The 18721-nt window shown below is 45.9% G+C and overlaps 2 pseudogenes; both read right to left on the bottom strand.

The window, feature by feature from the left end:
- Positions 1-204: 204 nt before the first annotated feature.
- On the bottom strand, positions 205-7928 carry LOC144159868 (uncharacterized; annotated as a pseudogene).
- A 3631-nt stretch (positions 7929-11559) lies between these two features.
- LOC144158628 (uncharacterized) lies at positions 11560-13732 on the bottom strand (annotated as a pseudogene).
- Between the last annotated feature and the right edge of the window lie 4989 nt (positions 13733-18721).

The following is an 18721-nucleotide window of genomic DNA, read 5'->3' on the forward strand; positions in this document are numbered from 1 at the left end:
GCCCTGGAGGTTCGGCTTGCGCATGCGCATGGCTTCCGACGCAGTTCCGCATGCGCCTGAAGGCTTTCGAAGCTGAGGAAGGGCTAGTAACGTTCTTTTTTTTTTTTTTTTTTCAGTCGGCTCCAATAAACGTTTTACTCGATCGCAGAATCGTGGTTTAATTGCACAGAGTTTAAATGAATGTTTCTTCTGGTTTTCTTGATCGTATAACGAGTAACATTCAGGCATATTATTACTGCTTTTGTATCGATGCGCAGGTGTACGAAAATACGTTCGTAATAATTTTTAAGGACCACGCACGCGATTTTGACAAGTCATGTTTTATTTTAGGAAAAAGAAACAGCCAGCAAAAGGTTATCAAACTGCTACAACAATAACTCATATGAAATACGCGAAGGCTGCCACAATTTCTCAGTACACACAAGAAAAGATTCAAAATATGAAAATACAATGAAAAACCTGTTTCTAAACTCTCGCATAAAAAAAAGAACAGCCACAAGCCAACACCCACAAGCAGAGTAGTCACTTCTTCAATGTCTTCAATTTTCGCTCTTTATCTCTTGCGGCCTTTTGAACAACCAACTGATTTTTTCGTTTACACAGGTTATTCAAAAACGTGTTTGCTGCTGCACTTAGAACATAATGCATTACCAACTGTGGACTGTGCCCATTCTCACACATATCAAAGTCAACATTGTTGTTTATCAAATCATGAGTGAGTGCCAAGAGAGCCTCCTTTTTATTTTGGTAACGCATGAAATTGTTGTGCATGCTGTTCGCTCCTCAGTTTGTCAAGAACTATTTCCGCAGTAACAACGGCATTTACTATGGCAGGCTGCGGAAACTTGAGACCACCACGTGTCATGGACTTGATCAATTCTCCGCCTTCAACTTCAATGTCGTCATCCATCATTAAACTTTCTTTGCAAGCCATGCACGAAAGCTTCTTGAATGCAGCATGGGCACAGTAGCCAGCAACGTACGTGATTGCTGGGAGATTTGGCACCTTCATGTCATAGTCCTGATCCGTTAATTCAATCTCAAAATCATCAAGTACAGCATTATTCACTGCCACAGCGTCTGCTGCAGCCTCCATTTCTGGGAGCTCCAGAACGTTCTGCAGATGAAGCTTTCGCTCAGACTCGTATACTTGTCTGATGGAAATGTGGTACTGAGCACCGGAGAGTTGGCGGTATTTGCCGAACCTCTCTTCCAAAGAGTCTGTTTGAAACTTCCCTAAAAGCACATAATCAAAGTGCAGCTCATTCAGGCAATACTTAGTAACCTTTACTAAGGTGTCCGTTGTGAGACGGAGGGCACTGTGCGTCTCTCTTGTGAGTACACCTGTGTCAAATCTTAGGGACTGCCACAGATCTAGCCACTCCACTATATTCACCAGAAAGTGAACCTGTGGACTTGTCACTGATGCAATCGGTGACTGCAGCTCATCCCGAAGTCGAATGCCCTTGTTGCATGTTTTTACATTAACAATGCTCCACCACTTAGTTATAAGTTCTAAAAACTCTGCTGTGCCGGCCACATGCTCGAGCTGAAGTTTAGGCCCACACGCTCGAAGAGCTGCTGCTGTAGACGGAGCTTAACATTTTGTCGTTCCATATTCGAAGGATTGAGAGATTTTGTCGTAAGCGCCGGTGCAGATTTGATGAGCTGACCCTGTTCTTTCAAGTGTAGTTGAAAGAACAGGGTCGAGCCAGCCGAGGTCGAGCCCCTCAGCCGAGCCAAATCACCGCGCAGAGAAAGCACCTCTTGGCGCAGCGATTTCACGGCATCGGCGTGAGCCTCGGCCTTTGTTGCGCCCTCCCGGCGGAGCTGCTCGTTGTCCTCCCCCAGCTTAGCAACCTGGTCCGTCAGGAAAGAGATTCCCTCCAAGGCGTCCAAGAGAAGCGCGCGGAGGGAAACCAGCTCAGCGGCAAGGTCGACGAGCTGTGTGGTGGCGGCTGCGAGGGAAGGGCTGGGCAAAAGAGCCGGCGACGCTGCCGCTTGCGAAGAAATGCCGTGGCCGATGTTAGGGCTGGCTGGCGACGAGGGAGTCTTGCACGCATTGCAGACGAAGCGCCGCGCACCTGACTTGAGTAATTGGAGGTCGTCATCCGGCAACGTGATGCATTTCGCCTGAGCACGTTTGTTGCACGCGGCGCAACGCAGAAATTTCTGTTTTCCGCAGAAAACACAGGAACAGAGAACGCATGCGCAGAGAACGAGAATAATAATAATAATAACAACAACAATAATAATAATATTCAATCAATCATGTATATTTATTGTGCCCAGGAACAGCCGTGAGGCCTTGGTGCTGGCACACAGATGGATACAAGTGAAAAAAAAGGGAAAAAAGGGAAAGGAAAGAACACTTTGACAACGTATAAGATAAAAGAGTAAAAAAAATAACTTTTATAATGTATATTACAAAGTATACCGCACAAACCACTACAAAACGTAGAGTATACACTACATGCAATGAACACAAACAAAACTGACAGGATACAACAGAATTCATAATTACATCGTACAAGATGAAACAGAACATCTGCACACTACAGATAATCGTGTAACGTTATAACAACAATCCATAAAATGGTAAACAATAAAAAAGTCATATAAACAGCATACTATCCATGTAGTAAGGCAAGCAGGTAAAAAGAAGTTACTATAACCAGAACAAGATCCATTCAGTATGACAAAGCAAAGAAATGTTCTATATAGTTTTATGTAAGAGAATAAGAGGGAGCATAGTAGTGAATGAAAATTCTGCTAGTGTCTGAACTGAACTGATTGAGGGAGCTGTTAAAAATGTCTACGGCTGCAGAGTAGAAGTGACACGTGCTCCGCAGCCTGAACAGCGGGCAATGTCGGTTACAAGAGCTGAGAGTACGAAAAGGATGACATTTTCTTGTGGTTTTAGGAGGCACTGTTAGCTGGAGCTCAGAAAGAAGTTCCGCACTGCTAATTTCTCCATGTATGAGCTTAAAAAGAAATAAGAGGTCAGCTGTATCGCACCTAGCCTTTAGATCAGGCAGCACTTCCAAGTACCGTGGTCCAGAGTCAAGACGGTGATACTCGCGAGGGAAGCGATGTGTAAGTATGGACAGCAGCATATTCTGCACTTTATCAATGGCCCCGCTGTTAGATTTGCATGTGCCATTCCAGGCAACCGAGGCTTATTCCAGCACGGGACGACAGACAGTGGAGTACAGTTTCAGGGAGGACTTTGCACTACGGAATTCTCTAGACATCCGGCAGATTATGCCCAAGCGGCGGAGAGCTCGCTGTTTGATGGATCTAACGTGCGGTGTAAAAGTCAACTGATTATCAAAAAGCACGCCAAGATCAGTTGTCGTCGAGATTCGAGGCAAAGTAACATCATGAACTGAGTAGTGATAAAGCAGGCAGTCTGTTTTATGCGTGTACGACAACACTTGCTTGCTGCGTGTACGACTTGCTGCGTTTACTATCAGTTTGTTCTCTTTACACCAGAGTGTAAATGCATCCACGTCTCTTTGCAAATGCCCGCAGTCGCTAAGACACGAAACTTCCTTAAAAATATTGATGTCATCAGCATAAAGTAAAAAAGAATGCCTTATAGCAGCGGAAACATCATTGACAGATAAAGAAAACAAAATAGGGCCTAGAACAGACCCCTGTGGCACACCACTTGACTAATTAGGAGGTCAAGAATCGAATTATCTATGTTCAGGAGTGACAGTTTAGAAATTAACAATGGGTGACTGACCGCATCAAAAGCCTTGCTCAGGTCAAAGTACACAGTATCGAGCTGCCTCCTATGATGAACCGCTTCGGACACTCGCTGCATGAAAGAAACGAGGTTAGTGGTTGTGGAACGTCCGGACATAAACCAGTGCTGTTCGGAAATTAGTATGCCCTTAACACTGGAAGTTAAAACATCGTGCAACACAGTCTCAAAAAGCTTAGACGCCGCACACAGAAGCGAAATAGGCCGATAGTTTCTAGCACTATCTTTGGCACCAGTTTTGAAGACAGGGACCAAGCGTGCTAACTTCCAGGCTGCTGGAAAAGTAGCAGATTGAATTGAATTATTAAATATAGCGGTTAGTATAGGAATCAGAAGCTCCCCATAGGTTTTTAATATTGCAGGAGCAATGCCGTCAGGGCCACAGGAAAATGACGGTTTGAGGCGCTTCAGGGCTTTCTGAACATCGTCCTCACTGATTCTGGGAACGTAGAATTTAGACGACGCAGAGGAAGAGTTGGACAAAATGTTAACTTCACCCTTTGGAAATACAGAGCCGAAATGATCCGCAAAGGCATTAGCAACGTCTCCAATCGGGTTTTCATTGTCGTCTAGAAGGTTAACGATTTCGGCAACCTTGCCAGCAGATCGAGAGCGAACATATTGCCAGAAACTTTTCTGGTTGGCGTAGCGATGATTTCTACCTTGGCTATGTAGTCTGACCGATCGCGATCATACAGCTCTTTACACGGGGCTCTGAAATACTTAAACTCCTTTTTCCAAGCTTCGGATTGTGTCCCGCGAATAATAATAATAATCGATCAATCAATCAATCAATGTTTATTAGAGTGCCCAGGAACAGCCGAGGCCTTGGTTCTGGCGCACTGAGGAAGACAAAATGCGGCACTAATATACAGCAGAAACTCACAATATAAACAGTCAACGAGAAGAACGAGCGAAGAAAAAAAGAACTGTAAAACCCTAAGGATAATAAAAATGTATTCCAACCAAAATTAGACGATTAAGAAACTCTAATGGTGGATCAATGGCAAAAGTATGTGGAACAATGGTCACAGCAGTTGGGTGAAGCAGGCAGACATAAAAACATATTCGCAGATATAGGCGAAAACACAAAGCTTCAATTAAACATGAATGTATGAAACAAAATACAGGAACTGATTTATGAAATTAGAGTAACAGAAGATGGAAAGTACCAGACACATCAGTGTGTCTCCTCGCGGCACAATAAATCGGGTGCGATGGAAGGCAAGTAGCATACCGTAATATATGACTATCAATGAAGCAATTACAGCCACAAAGTCACGAATATATAGGACTTACAAACAAGAAACAAGAACTATGAAGACATTGCACACATAAAAACGACATAAAAAAAAACTAAAAAAAAACTACCGAAAAGAAGAGTAATTATTGTATCACAGCTAACAACCCGGTCAAAAACTCCCGAAGGGGACGTTGAAATATATCAAGTTTCCCAGAATGACAGTTATAGAGACGCTGCACTCTTTGGAGGGGGGAATGGGTGTTGAGTGCTGTAGCATTATGGAAAGGGGGGGTAAACCTTGTTGTTTTTTGCGAAACACGAAGGCTGACTTGTGCAAGTAGTTCCTGGCATGTGATAATACCATGAAGCAGTTTATATAGAAAAAGAAGATCTCGGCGGGTTCGCCGACAACTCAGAGAGACAGATAATGGGAATCTGGATACTGCTAAGGCAGTCTCGGGAGGCCCAGAGGAAAAACGATGCCTGTATATTGATAGAAATTTGGTCTGAACACGCTCTATACGTTTGCTGTTAGAATGACAGGTTCCATTCCACACGACAGAGGCATATTCTAGTTGAGGAATACAAAGTGTTTTGAATAGTTTCAGGAATGAATTAGGGGACTGAAAGTCCCGTGAAAATCTGCATACAGCACCAAGAGAGCGAAGAGCCCGCCGAGTAAGTTGATCGACATGCAGGCGAGAAAGTTACGGCGCTGTCAAAGAGCACTCCATGGTCTCTGACACCATCAACTCTAGACAGGGGGCCGCCGTCAATGGTGTAAGGAAAGTAAATTATGTTTGTTTTTCGGCTATAAGAGATGACCTTTGTTTTCTTTGGATTAAGATTTAATCTATTCTCTGAACACCATTTAGAGAACGAGGACACATCTTTGTTTAGGGAAACACAGTCCTCAGCAGACTCAATACGTTTGTATATTTTGATGTCGTCAGCATAGATTAGGAACGAAGACTTCTTGATTGCAGCTGACACATCATTTATAAAAATAGAAAACAACAGAGAGCCCAACACAGAGCCTTGGGGCACACCACTTGTTGTCCTGTACATAGCGGACTTCTTGCCGTGAACACTCATATAACAAAATAACAAAACCGGTTGTGTAGATAACTCCACAACAATGCCACGAGTGGTGCATCAATGCCAGACAGTAAAAGCTTATTAAGTAACAACGAGTGGCAGACAACATCGAATGCCTTGCTCAGGTCGCAGTATACAACGTCCAACTGGCCCCTCTCTGAAACTGCTGCGGAGGCCTGCTCCATGAAGCAGGCGAGGTTTGTTGTTGTCGACTTTCCCGATATAGAACCATGATGGTTAGGTATAAGGATGTTTTGTACAGAACTTGATAAGACTTTGTGAAGCGCTGTCTCAAACAGCTTGGAGCAGGCACAAAGGAGAGAAACAGCCCTATAATTTGTTGCGTCAGACGTCAGGCCTGTCTCCTCGGGTGCTGATAATTGGACGCACTCGAGAGATTTTCCACGTGCGAGGGAAGATGTTTGTTTTTAGACAATTATTGAATATATAAGTTAGAACAGGTACAAAAATACTGCCATGGCTGGAGGGATTCTGTCAGGGCCACAGGACAAAGATGGTTTCATGCGCTTTAGGCTCAAGAACCAGCTTTTCGTCTAATAGTATTTGATTTGATAGTAGGGCTTAACGCGCCGACGCAACGCAGGCGATGAGGCGCGCCGTAGTAGAGGGCTCCGGATTAATTTTGACCACCTGGGGATCTTTATCGTGCGCCGAAATCTCGTACACACGGGCGTTTTTGCTTTTCGCCTCCATCAGAAAAGCGGCCACCGCGGCCGGGAATCGAACCCGCGACCTCGTGCTCAGCATCGCAACGCCTTAGCCACTGAGCCACCGCGGCGGGTTTTCGTCTAATAGTATAAGGCTTGGGCCTTGTACATGGTTTAACAAAAGGTTCATTACAGTCTCATCGCGCTGGCCATATGTAGCGCTAAATTGCTGCGCAAAATAGTTGGCGACGTCATGCACCTGTTCCCCAGAGGAATTAACCAGGCTGATGCGATCACATGAGTTGTTTTGACGAGACCGGATATAATTCCAAAATTTTGCAGGCTGGGAATTCATGCTGCTCTCCACGGAATCTAGATAGGAGCGGTTGTCACGCTCATATAGACTTTTACATAATTTTTGGTTAGAGCGAAAGTCCTCCTTCCATTTATCAAGTCCAGTGCTCTTTGACTTTCTGTGGGTGCGGTCCTTCAAAATTTAAGCGCGGTACGAAGTTCTGTGGAGAACCAATAGGGATACTTTGAGCGGCTGCCTTGAACTTGGGGATAAACTTGTCCGTACCGCTTTTGACAACTTCAGTGAATCGCTCAACCTGCGCATCGCAATCAGGAAGATCTTGAATTGCAGACCAATCAATAGTACAAAAGAAGTCATACAATCCAATGTAGTCCCCACGGGCATAACAGTAGCAAGATAATTCGTTATTCTTCAACGAGACACTATGGCGTTGAAAAGAGATTGGAGTAGAAACTAAAAACTGAGGATGAAACTTGTCGGGTTTAACGAGAAAAATACCAGACTTCGATACTCATGCATTCTGAATGTTTGAAAATCAGAGGTCTAAGATGTTTTCGGAGCTATTTTTGATATTGTTTAGTTGCATCATGGATGTGAAGGCTACGAAGTCTAATAGCATGCTGGATTTCTGTTGCACGTAATAGTTGTAGTGTTGAAGAGTAAGGCTATCCCATTGCACACCAGGTGTATTGAAATCACCCATAATAACATGGCGATGGTTTTGGTGAGATGCGAATACTTGTTCTTTAGATGTAAGAACCTGATTGAACGATGAAGGAGCAATATCAGGAGGAATATAAAATTCCCCCAGTAAAAGCATCTCACCTTCATTTAGTCGTATATATCTAGCCAGACAGACTCGTGGTCGCCCTCCAGTTCATGACGCCGCACACATTGAAAAGCACTGTCAACCGCAACTAACATCCCCCTCCCTCCCTTTTGCTTAACCGCACCAAAATCCCTATCTTTACGAAAGACTTGGTAGTTTGGTGGAAAATAATCCGAAGAGCTAATATCACCGCAGAGCCACGTTTCGGAAATAACAATAACCTGAATACTTGAAGAGACTAAATTTGAGAAGAATTCAGACGCTTTGGTGCGAAGACCGCGAGCATTCTGATAATAGATGTCTATTCTATTTCTTTTTGTCATCATATGCGACATCGGTAGTAAGTATTATTTCCGGAAGCACCTTTCCTCGGAACGGTTTAAAAAGACAATCCTTAGGCCGCAAGGAGGGATCTGCCAGATGCTGAAAAGAGTCCTCTCTTACAGTCACACAGAAGGAGGAATAGGAGTCGTACTTTGTCTTCAGCTGCTGGCACGATAAAGGTGTGACGTCCACGGACGATAAGTGCACGGTCAGTTGCGCAGAGGTGGTGCAGGGAGATTTTCGAAACGAAGATGCGCCTCGGGTGCTTCGGTCGCTGCACAACGGAGATTCGAGTTGTGTCTGCTGCGCCTACACACGCCACACTCCCGTTCTTTTTGTTGGACTTCACTGAGTCAGTGCGAGAAGTCGCACCGGATGGGGGACCTGGTAGGGGAGAAGGCGAAAAAGTTGTCGACCCTGGCATTGGCTGTTCGGGCGCTGTGTCCGCCACCGTCCCGTCCCGTTCGTATTCGCCACAGCACCGGTAAACGTTGACGAGGGCTCACGCCATAGAAAAGCTGCCGCCGCCGTCCTATTGAACGTGGGCGTCAATAGGGTGGCACGGGAAGAAAGGAACCGGCCCGTCGCGGCAGCTCCCCGCGCAAGCTGTGAACCTCCGCCCGCAGCGAAGCAACTGCGTCTGCCTGCTGGGCGAAAGCACGGGCGTTGTCCCAGCACAGGCGCTCGTTCCCCTCTCGCAGCTTCGCCACCTCGTCCGTCAGGAAAGAAATCCCCTCGAGGGCGCTGAGGAGCATGCGTTGGAGAACGGCCGAGTCTTCAAGGTCACCCAAACAGGGGGTGCTTTTCTGTGTAAGGAGTGGTTGCGTCGAGGGAGGCAATCGTTGGCTCTCTTCACCGGAGTTGATGCTAGGCCTACCCGCGGCATCCTACGCCGAACACGAACACAGACTACACTGGAAAGTTTGCTCACCGATCTTCAAAGATTGTAGCTCCTCATCCGGTTGCTGAATACACTTGATGTGAGCACGTTTTTTGCATGATGCACATTGAAAAAACTTCTGCTTTCTGTAAAAAACAGAGCAGCACAGTACACACACGTCCGTGCTCATCAATCAATGAATTTATTGTCAGTGCCCAGGAACGACGGTGATGTCTTAGTGCTGGTACACTAACAAACATAAAAACAAACAGAATGACACGATACATACAACACGTATCACTAAAAGTACGCTACACTAATAGGAGCACAAAGAATGGTAATAACAATGATAGCACACTCTATGAACGGAAGAGTTAGCCACAAATAATGTACTAGTTAAGTGAAACATACAGCCAATTAGAAGATAGTGAGGTAAGGATAAAAGCTATACAAACGAGCAGTTGAATAAAATGCAGTAACGAGCAAACAGAAAGGTGGCATAGCAAGATTATGTGAACGAAGTAAGACATATACTGTTAGCTACAAACAGCACAAATAAGCCCTGCACGAAACTGGGCCAGGGAGCCACTAAAACCATCCAATTTGTCCCCAAGAAAGTTGTACAGGGTTTGCAGTCGGTGGAGAGGTGAGTGACGACTATTAGTTGCACCTGCAGTATGGAATGGATAGCGCGATCGCGTGCACTTCTGGGGAACTCGGAGCATAAGCTGGGACAGAAGTTCTGGGCAGGAAATGACTCCGCAGAAAAAGCAGATCAGCTCGATCACGCCTAGAACTCAAGGGAATAAGCTTAGGTAGCTGATGTCGACTAGAGGACGAAACAGAACTGCGTCCTAGCCGGTGTTTATATATTGACAGGAATTTTTTCTGCGCTCATTCAAGATACCGGTGGTTAGACTGGCAGGTTCCATTCCAAACGACAAATGAGTATTCTAATTGGGGGAGGCAAACTGATGAGTAAAGCTTTAAAAAGGAACAGGAGAAGTGAAATCTGTAAACCTGCTTACCGCACCCAGAGAGCGGAGGGCCCGCCCGACCATCTGTCGTATATGGGGAGTGAAACTGAGGGAACTGTCGAACAGCACTCCAAGGTCTCTAACCTCGGAAACTTTTGACAGACGAGCATTATTAAGTGTGTAAGAGAATTGGAAAGGATGTGTTTTCCGGCCGTAGGTGATAACTTTGGTTTTATTAGAGTTAAGAATTAATCCCTGCTTAGCACACCAGCGCGCGAAAGATGAGATGTCATGTTGACGGGTGAGGCAGTCCTCTGGGCAATTAATTATTTTGTAAACCTTTATATCGTCAGCATACAAAAGGAAAAACGAGCTGTTAATAGAGGTAGATACGTCGTTAATTGAAAGAGAGAACAGAAGAGGGCCCAACACGGACCCCTGAGGTATGCCACTGGTAGGAATGTAGTCAACTGATCTTTGGCCATTTACACTGACATAACAGCGTCTGTTAAGAAGATAGCTGCCTAGTAAGGCAACTAGCGGAGCATTGACGCCACAGAGCAACAGTTTTTTGAGCAACAGTGGATGAGTAACAAGATCAAAAGCCTTACTTACTAGATCACAGTCGACTGCGTCAATCTGGCCTCGGTCTGTGACTGCTTTGGATGCATACGTCGTAAAGCAGGTAAGGCAGGCGCGTAGCCAGGATTTTTTTTCGGGGGGGGGGGGGCTAAGGTTGTCAAGCCACCCCCCCCTCTCCCCTCCCCAATGAAAAAAAAGCGCGGTAGTTTACATGTTTTGTTCATTAAAAAGACTGCATTGTCCTGATAACAATGATAGCACTTTTATCGCCAAGTTCAAATGAATAGTAGAGACATTAAATAGAACATAAAAAGCCGTGGCGAATCCCCACCCACTTTCCCACGATTTCTCTGTGACATCACAAGATCTCGTTCGTACGATTGGCGCCCAACGACCTAAGCCACTGCCAAGGAACATGATTACGCGGTTGTAGAGTGGCCTCCACTGATCCTATCATTTGAATTCTGACGCAAAGTTAACACACTCATAACTACTTTTTAGTGCTGGCTTATATACATCACTCCTGCCCATATTACGTCACTGCAGCGCTAAATATGAGTTATTGATATTTGTAGCATTGCTTGGGTTGAAAAACGTCTGTGACTGGAAGGGAGTGTGTGAGTTACCAAAGCTAGTTCTACCAAATCGAACGAGGCTGTATTTTGTCTTCATATGGCCCCTTTAGGGTCTCTCATGATATTGGCGTTGTTATGATTGTATTTGCGCCAGGTGAAGTTGTAAACTTGGAGAAAATCCGCAGACCGCGTGGTGCAAATCTGTTTCCGTGATACGGGACGAATTCGGCACGCACGGGCACCTTGTGCAGGCATTGCATTAAATAGCCATAGTTTCATGTGATTACTTGCTTTATTTCAACGTGTGGAGTATGGTGAATGTGAGACCTGCAATATAATGACGTGGGCCGTAAGGGGAGATGCTACTCGAAGACACTTTTTTTTAATATTCATGGTAGAAGAATGAAATTCAAGCTGCCAACATAGTTTTTTGTGCAGATTTAAAATATGTAATTACTTTTTTTGTGAGTTGCATAGTTCTTATGTTGCATCATGAGAATGCGTAAAATATAAACATTTTTTCCCCCACTTTTTCTCCAACTAAACTTCCGTGCATTTAGCTCATTGATGGCTCATACACAATAGAATGCCGAAAAATAACTTCAATGTACATATAAAGCATGATAAAACAGGTAAAAAATTTAAATCTAGGAAGTCTAAATTGTAAGAAAGTCAGTATGAGTTAACTATATTTTTTTGTAATAAAAAAAGTGGTATCAAAGTTTCATATACATAACGGCACTCCTCATGCTTTAGGGAATGTGGGCAAAATTTCATTCAGATACGAGCATCAGAAGTGCCAAAAACAAGGGAGGCAAACTCAAAAAGTTGCTAAAAATTACGTTCTGAGAAAAACGCATTTGAAAGTAAAATTGAAAGTTTATTTACAAAGCAGTGCCCAAGCTGTGATAAAACTTGCACATAAATGCGAACAAATGTCCACCCAGCAGCCACTGCCACTAGAAGCAGCCTGCACCATAGGTTTGTCCCTCACAGCTCTTCCGAGCAGACTCCGCGTCTCGAGTCTACTTCTTTAGCGTACGCCGATGTGACCTCGCTTCCGCAGTCTGTTTGGTAGACATTTTTTTCTGCCGTGTGTTGTCTTGCGATGCGCCAAGCACAACCAAGATCTTTAGTTGGAAGCACGCCCAGCTCCTCCAGGACACGTTCAAAGCTGGAGTGCCCTTGATTGAACCACAAAACTGCCAAGGCAGCGGCCATCTCCACAACAAACCGGGAGGCAAATCGTGTCTTCGGGCAGAGGAGCCATATCTTACTGTTCAATGACTCTGCTGCGTTTTGTGTTTTGCCCCAAACACAGCGTGTGAGCATCTCCTTGTCAGTCAACCTCTTGTAAATAGGCAGGGCTGCCTTCCCCTGTGCCTTGGTGAGCAGTGGTGTGTGGGCAGGTGCCGGTTCACCCAAGGCTTCGGCACGCCTGTGCTTGCACCAGGATGTTGCGCCTGCTGGGCAGTACTTGTTACTGCTCGTACCATCGGAAGAACAAGAATGAAAATAGGAAGCCCAAATGGCCTAGTGCATGCTTTGAACGCTGCCCCTGTTGCTTGTGATGGCAACTTGGTAATAGGTTTGTAACTTCTGGATCACAGGATCCTTCAGTTTTTCACCTCTAGGCAGCGGCTCCTTCATGTTGGTGCCAAGGCGCTTTGCCACATGATTGGTACAATCTTCCTTCTGTATCTGAACAGCACCATCGTACACATCGGCATCTACAACTGTATTATAGGCTTTCGAGTCACCATCACTGAGGAACACTCCAAAGAGCAATGGCGTAGCATGTTCCTGGCTCCTATGCCATATCCGCAATGCTGCTTCTGCTTCCATTGCATGCGCCGAGCAGTCAACATTTCTCTCGCATACAGGAGCATGGAAAGCTTGCCAAACTTCCTCTTCCTCATCTGGAAGGACCTTGTGCCGACTGCAGGCTAGACAGTAGTTTGACAGGACTTCAAAGTCCAAGCGAAGTCCAGTGTAAAGGGACACAACCGTGCCAATACCACTGTGGCTCTTGTGGCCCCGTTTCTGTCACGTACCATCGTACATCACCGCAACGTTGTCCTCCCAGACTTCACTTCTCGTGAGCTGCCTAGACGTCTCAAGATTTTTTGAGACGGCACTCGTTGCTGCGCCGTGCACCTTCCGACTGATCGCAGCAAATGACTTATGATGCATGGGCTTCGGCAGCCCAGCTATAGAGGAAAAGCGGACGAGCTGGTCATAGCCCATTCCCACAGAGCGTGCTGCCACAACAGCTTTCACATTTATGGCGAAAGACTCACGTGAGCTCCCGCCGTCGTACGCTCTGCTTGCGCTCGGCCTGTTCTCTGCGCTTGTGCTGGCATTTCCGTCTGACACAGCTCGCCGTGACGTGTAGGACACGGAGAGAACACTTTCTGAGCACGCAGTGTTTTCACATCGGAGCTTTACGCTCACATCGGAGCTTTACCTTTACGCTTCTCAGCCGGTTCGCGAACTCGAACTTCAGATCGCCGACAAGTCGGGCAAACCGCACCGCTCACCAGCAAGTTCAGTGCTGTAATGTCAGCAATAACGCACGAATCCCCTTCGCGCGGTCTTTCTTCATTCTGAAAGAGTCTAATCTTCTTTTCGGAGGCACTCACGTACTCAAATGATACACACTCAAACCTCTAACAATCCCAAAACGCAACTCAAATACAAACCCATAACTTAACAGCTCAATATACAATTCAACTCAAAACCCAAAAGTCTCTACCATAAAGTCCTACACTATCAGTTCAAATACACTCCTTAATCAAGTTCTAGGTCATTTCTCTCGTATGACAACTCCCTAGTTGTGTCCCTTACAACTGCGTCCCTACTGGACTGGCCTACCCCGCTGTCGTCAGTGCTGACGTGCCGCACCCGTTGCGTGGCCGCGACTTGGTGGTAGCCGTCCTCGTCTCGCTTTGGTGCCGGCGTTCGATGCGCGCGGTCAATCCTTGGACGGCGTGGGCTCCGCGCGTCCTCACTGCTTTCCTCTGTGGCTACCCCCTGGTAGCCGCTCTCGCTGGGGGTCCTTGATGCCGGCGTTCGACGCACGCGGTCATCCCTTCGGTGACATGCTTCCTCGGTGGCTCCCCCCTTGTAGCCGCTGCCGCTGGAGGTTCCAGGTAGGCTCGGCCCGAACCTAGCCTTTCGGGGCTGTCGAGACGAGCGTCGACGGAGCGTGGACGTTGGCCGCTGGTGCCCGACTGATGCCGCTGGGGCCACGAAGACACAGGTTCGTGGTGCACCTAGGATGACCGTGCCGATGCGAAGTCGGCCCGCTCCCGCCCAGGCTCGGATGGCGTGGTCGATGGCCTGGCCGCGTCCCCCTGGCTCGTTCCGTGAAGCTCACGCGCTCCGGCCGCCTCCTGGTTGTCTGCCTCCTGTTGTCTTGCCTCCCCTTTCTCTTTGTGCGCCCCGCTTTTATACCCCCTGGGCTCTCCCGTGGCGCACTCTCATTGGCTCTTCGCCTCTTCTATGTCCTTGTATGGTCAATACGCAACTTGTCCCATGCGCGGCCTTCCCTGATTGGCCGACCAGTGCGCTGCCACCTTTGCCCATGATTCCTCGGTGCGTCGGCGCTGGCGCTTGCTGATTGGCGCGCACTTCAAATGGCCGTTCCTTTGTTCTTTTCTTTCCTTTCTTTCGGGAGTTTTGATGCATCCCCCTCTCAGGGGATGCCCTGACACATGACAGAGATATCATTGCAAAGCCAAGTTTCAGTAATAACAATAGTACAAAATTTTGGGCACACAACATTTGTAAGAAATTCGGAGGACTTAGTATGTAGACCCCGAGCGTTTTGATAATGGATGTCGAGAGTGTCGTTCTTACTGGTCCTTCTCAGTAGTTTCACAGCTGTGCACCATGCCAGGGTGGAACTTGCCTTGGAACGGCTTGAAGAGGTAGCCCTTTGGCCACATAGACGGGTCGCAGAGGCGCCTGAAACACTCTGCGTCAACAGTTACGCAAAAAGAAGAATACGAGTCATACTTGGTTTTAAGGCGTTTGCACGACAATGGCGTGACTTGCACATTCGACAAGTGGGCCAACAGTTGCCCAGATAATAATAATAATAATAATAATAATGATAATAATAATAATCAATCAATCATGTATATTTATTGTGCCCAGGAACAGCCGTGAGGCCTTGGTGCTTGCACACAGAGGGATACAAGGAAAAAAAAGGAAAAAAAGTGAAAGGAAAGAACACTGTGACAACGTATAAGATAAAAGAGTAAAAAAAAATAACTTTCACAATGTATATTAGAAAGTATACCGCGCAAACCACTACAAAACATAGATAGCGTATTCACTACATGCAATGAACACAAACAAAACTGACAGGGTACAACAGAATCCGTAATTACATCGTATAAGATGAAACAGAACATCTGCACACTACAGATAATCGTGTAACGTTATAACAGCAATCCATAAAATGGTAAACAACAAAAAAGTCATATAAACAGCATACTCTCCATATAGTAAGGCAAGCAGGTAAAAAGAAGTTACTATAGCCAGAACAAGATCCATTCAGTATGACGGAGCAAAGAAACATTCCATATAGTTCCATGTAAGAGAATAAGAGGGAGCATATTAGCGAGTGGAAATTCTGCAAGTGTCTGAACTGAACTGATTGAGGGAGCTGTTAAAAATATCTACGGCTGCAGAGTAGAAGTTACACGTGCTCTGCAGCCTGAACAGGGGGCAATGTCGGTTACAGGAGCTGAGAGTACGAAAAGGATGACATTTTCTTGTGGTTTTAAGAGGCACTGTTAGCTGGAGCTCAGAAAGAAGTTCCGCACTGCTAATTTGTCCATGTATGAGCTTAAAAAGAAATAAGAGGTCAGCTGTATCGCGCCTAGCCTTTAGATCAGGCAGCACTTGCAAGTACCGTAGTCCGGAGTCAAGACGGTGATACTCGCGAGGGAAGCAGTGTCTAAGTATGGACAGCAGCTTATTCTGCACTTTATAAATGGCCCCGCTGTTAGATTTGCATGTGCCATTCCAGACAACCGAGGTATATTCCAGCACGGGACGACAGACAGTGGAGTACAGTTTCAGGAAGGACTTTGCACTACGGAATTCTCTAGACATCCGGCAGATTATGCCCAAGCGGCAGTCGCTAAGAGACGAAACTTCCCTAAAAATCTTAATGTCATCAGCATAAAGTAAAAAAGAAGAATTGCCTTATAGCAGTGGAAACATCATTGACAAATAAAGAAAACAAAAGAGGGTCTAGAACAGACCCCTGTGGCACCACTTGAAATGCAGTAACGATAGGATTACTGGCCGTTAACATTTACGTAGCAGGTCCACCCACGCAAGTAACTAATTAGGAGGTCAAGAATCAAATTATCTATGTTCAGGAGTGAAAGTTTAGAAATTAACAATGGGTGACTGACCACATCAAAAGCCTTGCTCAAGTCAAAGTACACAGTATCGAGCTGCCTCTTATGATGAACCGCTTCGGATGCTCGCTGCATGAAAGAAATGAGGTTAGTGGTTGTGGAACGTCCGGACATAAACCCATGCTGTTCGGAAATTAGTATGCCCTTAACACTGGAAGTTAAAACATCATGCAACACAGTCTCAAAAAGCTTAGACGCCGCACACAGAAACGAAATAAGCTGATAGTTTCTAGCACTATCTTTGGCACCAGTTTTAAAGACAGGGACCAAGCGTGCTAACTTCCAGGCTGCTGGAAAAGTAGCAGAAAAGTAGCAGATTGAATTGAATTATTAAATATAGCGGTTAGTATAGGAATCAGAAGCTCCCCGTAGGTATTTAATATTGCAGGGGCAATGCCGTCAGGGCCACAGGAAAATGACGGTTTGAGGCGCTTCGGGGCTTTTCAAACGTCGTCCTCACTGACACTGAACGTCGTCCTCACTGATTCGAATCAAAATTCGAAAAACACAGGTCCAGAATGTTTCCACTGCAGTTTTCTATGTGATTACGCTGTGCTATGGAAGTGAAAGACGAAAAATCTGGTAATCTATTACCCTTCTGTTCAATGTGGTGGTTATGGTGGGAACAGTTTAGATGGCTCCACTGAACGCCAGGAGCGTTAAAGTCTCCAAGGAGGCGGACCTTGCGGTTGCAATGAGTAGTAAGCACCTGTTCATGGGAGGGATTAACTTATTGAACGCGTCAGGAGCTACATCAGGAGGAATGTAAAATACACCAGTTAGAAGTTCAGTTTTAGAGAAATGAATTTCGACCCATAAAGACTCATCTGCGTTATCAATATCGCTACGTAGCACACACGGGAGAGATTTGTCAACAGCAAGAAGCATGCCGCCCCCTTTTTGTTTGCAACCCATTAAGGCACGATCATTACGATATACATGGTAATTCTGAGGGAAATAATCACTGGACAGGATATCCGGGCACAACCAAGTTTCGGAGATAGCTATTAACGGAAAACACGAAGCGAGAACACTAGCAAAAAATTCAGTTGCCTTCGTACGAAGACATCGCACATTCTGATAAAACATATCTAAACTAGTCATCATTGTTCATGCTGAATTTTTGCGCAGCGTAAGACAAGGACAGATACAACAAGGGACACGAAGACCAGCGCAGACTAACAACTGAAATTTATTTCTTAAACAACACATATATATACACTATCTAACAACCCTTGATCACCGCGATCAAGGGCTGCGATCAAGGGAGCATGCGTGAGCCACCCTTCAGTCGCTTTGTCAGAAAAAGAAATACAGTTGCTGACCAATACAAGATAGTATAATATTGTTGCGAGGCGGCAGTTCGCCATATCAAGTCAGTTTGATTGTACAGTTATCATGCTTTGCATTTTGATGGAGAGTGTACCAACCTGCTCATGCGCGGTGATCAAGGGTTGTTAGATAGTGTATATATATGTGTTGTTTAAGAAATAAATTTCAGTTGTTAGTCTGCGCTGGTCTTCGTGTCGCTTGTTGTATCTGTCCTTGTCTTACGCTGCGCAAAAATTCAGCATGAATTCTGAGTACCAACTAGCCCGCCTAACGGTGTTATTATAGTCATCATTGTTTGTCTTATGTGATTCGCTCAGAGATGTGAAGCATGCCTTCGCGAAACATGCCTCGAAACTCCTTAAAGAGGCAGTCTTTCGGCCAAACAGCGGGATCATTCAAGCGCTCGAAAAACTCTTCACTGACGGATATATAAAAGGATGCGTACGTGTCAAACTTAGTCTTCAGTCGTCGGCAGCTCAAGGGCGGGACACCTAATGTTGACAGATGGGCATTGAGGCTAGCAGAGGTGGTGGTCGGAGAAAGCTTTGAGACAAACATAGCTTTGGGCCGCTTCAGATGCGAAACGACGACAAGTCCAGATGTGTTCGATGCACTGACACATGCCCGGCTTCGGCGCTTCTTCTCAATAATGGGAGGGGGACAGCCAGGCACAGGCACGGAAAG

Source organism: Haemaphysalis longicornis, unplaced genomic scaffold (assembly GCF_048455015.1).
Source record: "Haemaphysalis longicornis isolate Haplotype H1 unplaced genomic scaffold, Haemaphysalis longicornis Haplotype H1 scaffold_10, whole genome shotgun sequence".
NCBI classification, from domain to species: domain Eukaryota; kingdom Metazoa; phylum Arthropoda; class Arachnida; order Ixodida; family Ixodidae; genus Haemaphysalis; species Haemaphysalis longicornis.